Consider the following 7,966-nt stretch of genomic DNA (forward strand, 5'->3'; position numbering starts at 1 on the left):
GCAGCTAACAACTGTCCTAACTCCAGTTCCAGGGGATCCGACAGCCTCTTCTGTCCTCCGTGAACATTGCATGACATGGGCGCACTTACCTGCACGCAGGCAACACATGCACATAAAAAAAATAAAAATAAAAATAAAATAAAAAAAGTTCAACACTAATTCTTTTTTTTAAGTTTTTATTTTTAATGTGTGTGTGTGTATGTGTGTGTGCACGCGTGTGTGTGTCTATATGGGGGGATTTACATGTGAGGTCAGCACTTGTAGAGGACACAAGAGGGTGCTGGATCCCCTAGAGCTGGAGTTGCAGGTAATGTGAGCTGTCTGTATAGGTGCTAGGAACTGAATTCTGGTCCTCTGGAAGAGCAGAAAGCACTCAACTAATGAACCATCTCTTCAGCCTCAACACTAATTTTTTCATTTATCTGTTTATTTTTATTTTACATGTATGAGTGTTTTGTTGCATGTATGTAAGTGCACCACATGTGTTCAGTGTCCACAGAGGCCAAAAAAGGGTGTCAGAGTCCCTGAAACTGAAGTGAAGGGTTTTTAGCTATTATCTGGGTACTGGGAGCTAAATCTGGGTCCTCCGCAAGATCAGCCAGTACTTGTAATCCCTGAGCCATCTCTCCAGCCCTCTCAATACTAATCATTTACAGATAGATAAATGCCATTTTCTTCACCTTTCATGAACTATGCAATAATTAGAGGCGAGTAATGGTCTTGCTGAAAAGTATCTGCTTAGCTAACAATTCAATGTTAGAAATGTACACTTATCTTCTTATGTCCTTAGCATAGTATCTATTTTCTGTAAGATATTAATAAAAGTATCAGCTGGAGGGATTGTAAACATTTTGAATTTAAATTCAACTAAAAATGTTCAATCACTACTATAAACTCCTAAAATATGATTATATGCATTTTTTGCTAAGAATTAAACAGAGCAGCAAGGCAGGCACTCTATTGAACCATATGCACGGGTCTGAAGATACACCATTTAAAATACCCTATGTACTAGATTCAACCCAAAGACCAGGCACAGAGCCAGGTGAGCAGAAAACACCTAGTAGTCAACTTCTATTTGCCGCTAAGATCAGTGCCAGGTGTGAGGTAAACTGTGAAAGCAGTCAAATATAGATGAATATAGCTCTTATTTGAAAAGACCCTGCTGACCACAGAGTATCAAGTGAATGAGAAGGAGGCATGCACAGATGCAGTCCAAAGAGCTGGTTATGTATTCTTTTATAATCTCCTACACTCAAGACAATGACAGGGCTAAAACTGAATGTGCGGGCACAAAGGAACAGGAATCAGTTTTTTATTTGCTACAGTGATGAATATTTCATTTTTTAAGAAACACTGGATTTTTTTCTGATCTCAGTGTAAAAATACTTGGGCCCCTCCTAAACAGCTGATTTCTTTGTGCCTCGTAGTGGCTGCTTTTAGAATCCCCAGAAAGCTTTGTGGCATGTATTATGTGTGTGTGTGTGTGTGTGTGTGTGTGTGTGTGTGTGTGTACCAAATTTATTCCTTATCTGTGTTTATTTCTTTCATTTATCTTTCTTATTTCCACGTATTTTACCTTTATAAACTACAAGCTCCAAATTACTATAATTTAAATCCTATGGTCCTTTAGTATTTGTTTTATGTCTTAATCATGTTACAAATATGCTCAACATGCCCCATGTCAGATACTTGTCACAAAGATGATGTGAAAAGCAAACTGAAAATCCAATGTTTCCTGTCAGTAACTACAATAGAGAAATGGATCGATAGCTTCCTCTTTGTTTCTACTTGTCATGCCAATGATTAACACACCCACAACAGAGATTATCTCTCAGGTCATCTTTCTTCTCAGTGGATTTCTGTGTTATTGGTCTCATACTCACTTTAGTCACTATTCTGGATTTTTTGATAAAATAATTTGTTATTGGCAAATGAGAAAACTAGGTCACTTGAGTTTTCTTATTGAAATTTAAATTCCCAGACTCATCCATGGGGATAATGATTCATTAAGTCTCCATTGGATTTGACTATTAATTATCATGGGATTCTTCTATAGATTGATGCAATGAACCTATTTTTTTTTAACACTAACCTATACTATCTTCTACATTCTTCTCCCCCTAACATGGTTTCCTCTTAAATCATTCACCATGTTGAAAATGGTGAATGGAGATATCTTTTTGAGTTAGTCTTCCAATCAACAAATAAACAGTGAGTACCTTCTCTGTTTCAGGCATTTATCTAGGTGGTTTGAGAAATGAGAATCAATCTTACATCATAATCTTATTAGCCTCATAGCAGTTTGAGAAGTGAAATACACAAATATTGTGGAGCACACTGTCCTAAATGAATGTAGCTCTCAAAATAGGCTTAGAGATAATATTATATCAGATATTGCCGGGCAAACAAAGAATTTGGGTGACAGATTCATTAGGTTAGCCAACATTTAAATCCAGGCAATGATGGTTAGCTTCCTTGACAGGAACCTTCTTTATCTGTCCTGAACATGCAGCACAGAAAGCTGTACATGTGAGTCATTCTATTCACATCTTTGCAAGAATGAAACACTAAGATAGTAACTCCTGTATCCCAAACCAGATTTCTGGGACTCCAGTGCTTTTCCTTCTTCCTTTATTTGATGATGATCCTCTCAAATAAATTAGTCCAGGACTCTTTAAAGATGTATTATGAGCAAATACTCAGTTATAACAGCTGAATTTTTTAAGTCTTCCAATCAAAAATTTCAACAGCAATACTAAAATAATTTAGTTAAATTTGTTTATGAAAATTATGTCTTTTAATGTATCCTTTACTTCTATGCCTAGAAAAAAAGCAATAATTTGGGTGGATAAATGGCACAGTCTGATAAACAGAAGATAAATTCATGATATCTTCAGAGTGAATAAGTAGATTCAGTTCTATTTACATTAGGTCTTCCTTCAGTGAATTTATTCCATATAATGGAAAGCTGAGACTATACCTCTAAATATATTTGAGGACATGTTTGCAGTCATCTCCCTTTGGTTCTTGAACCATTTGTTGCTAGTTGTCATGCCAATTATTAACACGCCCATAATGGAGCTTATCTATCAGGTCATTTTTCTTCTCAGTGGATTTCTGTGTTATTGGATTCATACTCACTTTAGTCATTATTCTGGATTTTTTGATAAAATTGCTTATTATTGGCAATTGCTATTTAATATTTGCCCATCTGAAAATCAAGATAAGTACTTTTCTTCATGAGAAAAAATGACTATGATGACGGATTTCTGAAAATAGTAAACTTTAATATGCAAGCATTTTGGAAACTAATATATTTTTATGTAACCAGTTATTAAACCTCTCAATTCTTACTTACCACTTTCTTCCAGGTCAGAAAATTACAGTGCACCTACACACACACAAAGTTCATACTATTTAAACAATATATGCCATAAACATTTAATCACTGCACATCTCTGCATGTAATATAAATCTGAAGTTAATGTGTATGGATATATTAATAATATAAGTAAACTTAATTTAGCTAATAACTTGCTTCCTACTCACTGATCTAAATTCTTTACAATAATACAAATGAAAAGCTGTCTTTAGCCTTCCAAAAGTGGCTAAAAAGTGTCTCTCAAAGATAACCACACATTAATTCATGGAACCTGTGAATATTGCCTTAGGTTGAGAACGACTCCCGAAAATGCAATTAAGTATATGGAGATGGAAAATATTTTACTGCATGATCTACTTAGGTTCCAAATGTCAGAGAGAGAGAGAGAGAGAGAGAGAGAGAGAGAGAGAGAGAGAGAGAGAGATTTGGAACACAGAGGAAAAGAAAACAATGTGGACATGGGGACACACGTTTCAATAATAACTGAATCTTAATGATCTCAGGTTCCCCAATAAAAAGAAATAGACTGTCAGATTGGATTAGAAAACAGAATCCACCTTTCTGCAGCCTCCAAGAAATATACCTCACCTTCAATAGACACCACCACCTTAGAGTAAAAGGATAGAAAAAGGTACTCCAAGCAAATAGAGCTATGAAACAAGCAAATGTAGTTATTCTCATAGCTGACAAAAGTGATTCTTACCAAAACCAATCAGAAGAAATGAGGAATGTTGCTACATACTACTACTAAAAGAGCAATCCATCAAAAGGTCACCACAGTTTTGGAAATGTATGCACCAAGCACAAGCTCACCCAACTGCATAAAAAATATATTATTAGATCTATAACAAAAACTGACTTAAAACAGTGATTGTGGGTGACTTCAAAACCCCACGCTTAACCAATAAGTAGATCATCCAGGATATATATATGTGTGTGTGTGTGTGTGTGTGTGTGTGTGTGTGTGTTACATGACATCATAAATCAAATAGACTGAATTGAATATGACATCTACAGAACATTCCACCAAAACATTGAAGAATACACTGTTTTTTCAGCTATCCATGGAATTTTCTCCAAAATTTACCACCTATTAGGACACAGAGCAATACTCAACACAATTAGAAGAATTTAAATAAGTCGGGTGTGGTGGGACATGCCTGTAATCCCAGCACTTGGGAGGCAGAGGCAAGTGGATCTCTATGAGTTCAAGGCCAGCCTGGTCTACATAGTGAGTTCCAGGCCAGCTGGGGCTACAAGGAGACCCTGCTTCAAAGGGACCAAAAAAATAATAAAATTTAAATAATACCCTGTGTTCTATTGGCCCACAATGAAATAAAGATAGATATCAACAGCAATAGAGCATGGAAACTAAACAACACATTCAGTGACTTTTTGGTCAAGGAAGAAATCAAAAAGTTAATTTAAAAATTCTTAAAATTAAATGAAAATTAAAACAAAACATATCAGGTTGGAAAGATCGCTCAGCAGTTTAAGAGCACTTGTGACTCTTGCAGAGGAGCCAGCTTCAATTCCCAGCACCCACATGGCAGCTAAAAACTGTCCATAACCCCAGTTCTAGGGGAATCCAACACCCCCTTCTGTCCTCCATGGGCATTGCACAACATGAGTGCATGTACACCCATGAAGACAATACACTCATATACATAAAATAAAAATAATAAATAAAATATTTTTTAAAACACACTAAAATATCTGGAACACAATGAAGGTATTCTTATGAGGAAAGTTTATACTGATGAGTGGCAACATCAAAAAATTTGGAAGAACAAAAATAACCGAATGAGGAACCTGGAGGCATTGGAAAAATGAAAACAAAAAAACTCCAAAAACAGTATGCAGAGATCATCAAAATCAGGGTTAAAATGAATGAAATAGAAACATAAAAAGAAATGAAAGTACTATTCTTTGAAAAGATAAAAGAGATTGGCAAAACTTTAGTTTAACTAACCAAAAGGAAAAACTAAAATTAGAAATGAAAATGGAAATATTAGGACACAGGAAATTCAAAGAATCATAAGGACATATTTTAAGAATTTATATTCCACAAACCGATTCAACCTCCCAGCTCCCATTTCTCCTGATGTGGGCACTGGCCCACTTCTCTTGGCACCCCGGACCTTTGGACTAATCTCTTGGACCAGATTTCCCACTGCTTCCTGATCCTTAGTACCCAGACCAACCCAATTCTTCAGTCTAGTCCCCTAGAGTCCTCAAAGCCTATCCCCTCCCCCAACTTGCCTTTGCACACCTGAGCCCACCTTTCTTCCCTCATTGTCCCACCCCCAACAGTCTAGTCCAAAAGCCTGGGATTCCTGAGGCCAGCATCTTTCCCTAGTAAGTTTGACTCTGCCCACAATGCCTTGACTCCCACAACCTGATTAAACCTCCCAGCTCCCACATCCCATGTCTCCTTCTAGCGTGGGCACTGGCCCACTTCTCTTGGCACCTCTGACCTTTGGACTATTCTCCTGTCCCAGATTTCCCACTGCTGCCTGATCCTTTGTCCCAGACCAACCCAATTTTTCAGTCTAGTCTCCTAGATCCCTCAAAGCCTACTGCCTCCCCCAACTCACTTTTGCACACAGGAGACAAGCCTTCTTCCCTCTATGTCTCACCCCCAACCGGCTTGGAATTCCTGAGGCCAACATCCTTCCTTGAAAGTCTCACAAATTGTGCTGTGCCTGCTGACTAGAGCATCCCAGACCTTAGGAGAAAGCCTGAGAACATATGATCCTTATCCAACTTGGGCCTCTGTGGGAACTCCCGAGCAGCAGGACTAAAACCATCTGGCCCCTCCAATATAAAACCAACAGAGAGAACCTGAAGTCTAGACTAACCAGCTTTTCATACCCAATAAAGAAAAACAAAGACACATAAAGTATACAAACAGAAATAGACCTAAACTAAACAAAGGAAGGCTTGAATCTCACACGAGTATAATAAACAATAAAAGAAATCCACATGCCAAAATCACAGCAAAACAATAATAACATGAAAAACCTAAATAATATGTTGCCACCAAGTACCAACAGTCCTGTAGAGGAGGTGTACAATGAGAACCCCCTAGAGATGAGACAGGACATGGAATTCAAAAACATGATAAAAGAATGCAATTAATTTAAAGAACACACAAACAAAGAAATCAAAGATCTGAAAGAAGATAGGCATAAACTTCTGAGTGAACTGAGAAAAGAATTATATGAATACTTGGGCTGAAATGAAGAAAGAAGTGAAACACTCAATAAGCCAATTAGAAATGACAGAAGAAAGCTTCACCATAGAATGAAATTGAAAAAAGAACATCAAGACTAGAAGATAAAGTGGATGAATTAGACCACTCAAGCTTAGATTATAAAAAATTTAAGAGAACACAGGAATGCAACATGCAGTATATGTGTGACACAATAAAAAGATCAAATTTATGTATCATAGGCACAGAGGAAGGAGAAGAACCTCAGGATAATGATATGGGCCAGATCTGCAACAGAACTATAGAAGAAAGTATCACAAAATTAAATAAAGACATGCCTATACAAATACAAGAAGCACATAGAACACCAAATAAACAGGACCAGAAGAGAAACTCTCCATGGCATATCATAGTAAAAAGACTAAACATACAGAACAAAAAAGAGAACACTGAAAGCTGCAAAAGAAAGACAACAAGTCACATATAAAGGAAAACCCATCAGAACTACAGCTGACATTTCAGCGCAAACAATGAAAGCCAGAAGAGTCTGGACCAAAGTATTCCCAGTTCTAAATAACCATAGATGCCAAGACAGAATACTTTGCCTAGCCAAAATGTCTATTATAGTTGAAGGGGGAAGAAAAATCTTTCATGACATAAATAGGCTGAAAAGAATTCATGTCCAAAAAACTAGCCCTTCAAAGAATTCTTGAACTAATACAAAGCTGAAGAAAGGAACGACTATACCCAAAGGGTAACAGAAAGAAACTAAATGAAGGTATAACTATGGAAAGGCACAGTTAGACCAAGAATTCAAACAGAAATCAAAGTGGCAGGAATCAACACAAATATTTCATTGATAACTTTAGATATCAATCCCCAATAAAAGACACAGGCTAGTTGAATGAATTAAGAATCAAAATCCATCTTTTTCTTATCTGCAAGAAAGCCATCTCACTTTCAAGGACAGCACACTACCTTAACATGAAAGGATGGAAAAAATATTCAAAGCAAATGGTAATAAGAAAAAAGCATGACTTACAATTATAATATCTGGCCAAATAGACTTCAAACTAAAACTAATTAAAAGAGATAAAGAGGGCCACTTCATTCCATTCAAAGGAACAATTGACCAAGAAGATATTACAATCATGAACATATATGCACCAAACTCTATGCACCAAACTCTGGTGCACCCAACTTCATAAAAACAACACTATAGGACTTTAAGACACAGATTAATCCCAACTCATTAATAGTAGGGGACTTCAATACCCCCATTGACTCCATTAGACAGGTCAACAGGACAAACAATAAACAAAGAGACATCTGAATTAAACAATACCATGCATCAAATGGACCTACCA

The 7,966-nt window shown here is 36.7% G+C and overlaps 1 pseudogene; it reads left to right on the plus strand.

The window, feature by feature from the left end:
• Positions 1 to 3,246, plus strand: part of LOC103737268 — a 16,561-nt pseudogene extending 13,315 nt beyond the window's left edge.
• Positions 3,247 to 7,966: the final 4,720 nt, after the last annotated feature.

The sequence above is a fragment of the Nannospalax galili genome, unplaced genomic scaffold (assembly GCF_000622305.1).
Source record: "Nannospalax galili isolate Female #2095 unplaced genomic scaffold, S.galili_v1.0 scaffold370, whole genome shotgun sequence".
NCBI classification, from domain to species: domain Eukaryota; kingdom Metazoa; phylum Chordata; class Mammalia; order Rodentia; family Spalacidae; genus Nannospalax; species Nannospalax galili.